Below are 1,411 nucleotides of genomic sequence, written 5' to 3' on the forward strand. Positions count from 1 at the left end.
TGTCTTTAGCTATTCGGAATAATTAAAGGAAAAGCACGTATAGCATGTAGGCACTGCTTTTTCATGGTACTCAAATGGCATAGTATTTTTAGTTAGCATTCAAAATTAAGTGCAATACTGGATTTTATAAAAATTAAAGTAAAACTGCTGAGCAATATCTGAAATATGTATAGCAATTTATTTCAATGTCATATAAAAGGTACGTGATATTATCACCTCAATTAGTCTCATAATATATCTTGGAGGAACTCTATTTTCACATTCAGCAAAATAGTTATTGATCCTGTAATTCAGGACTCTGTGCTAGGTGTGTTGGATATAGAGTGATGAATAAAGTGAAGTATCTGCCCTCATGAAGCATACAGTCTTCTGAAAATAGAGACATTAAGAAAGCAAACAAACATGCAAATTGCAAAATACTGGGAAAGAAATAAACAAGATATTAGTAATGGAGAACAACAAGGAAGACTTAGAGTAATCAGAAATAGCCTCTTAAGTCATTTCTGGGTTACACAAAAAAAAAGACAAAATGCTATTTTAATATAACATTGTAAGTTGAGCTGTATGAAAATGTTGTTATTGAGCCATATTTAAGCTACAAAAATGGCTATTTCATATGGGCAACCTATTAAAAAGAAACTTGCCTTCGTAACTAGTCAATTTGGGAAAATTAGTAAAATGTAAGTAACTTAGTAAAATACAATATTTTACACACATTCTCTAGATACACACATGCAAAGAAACAAATAAATTGTCATTTATTATTTTTCCATATTTTACTAAAAACCTAAAATCTGGCCAAAGCTGGAACAAAAAGAAAAAGGTTGAGGCAGGGTAGATTTTTATTTACATGTCTAAAAAAAGAAAACTGAGACTCAGAATAATTAAGTGGCTTTTCAGAAATCAGTCAGTGATGTAGGTAGCAAGTGTTTCAAACTAGAAGTAAAAGATACTTATCTATTATACTTTTCACTATTATTTAATTGATTTTACTTTATAATGGAATTTGTTCATTACTTTTCCTTGCCCCATGTTTTTATATTTTATCAAAAGACGGCCTTACCCAATTTTGGCTGAAACTGCTAATGTGTTAGTCAAATTCCAAATTTCCTTTTCCTTAAAAACACACAGCTAGATGACATTTCATGGCCTCCCCTGCAGTTAGGTGTGCCCAATCACCTGAGCTCTGGCAATGGAATGTGCATGGAAGTGATGTGCCATTGTCAGGCCAGGCTCATGAAATCCTCCCACACTGTATTAGTCCATTTCTGTTTCTTATAACAAAATACCTGAAACTGGATGATTTATAAAGAACACAAAATTTATTGCTTACAGTTTCAGAGGCTCAGAAGTCCAAAGTCCAGGGAACACATCTGGTGAGGGTCTTGGTGGTGACTTCAGTATTGCAGGG

The sequence above is a fragment of the Galeopterus variegatus genome, unplaced genomic scaffold (assembly GCF_000696425.1).
Source record: "Galeopterus variegatus unplaced genomic scaffold, G_variegatus-3.0.2 Scaffold8686, whole genome shotgun sequence".
Taxonomy (NCBI): domain Eukaryota; kingdom Metazoa; phylum Chordata; class Mammalia; order Dermoptera; family Cynocephalidae; genus Galeopterus; species Galeopterus variegatus.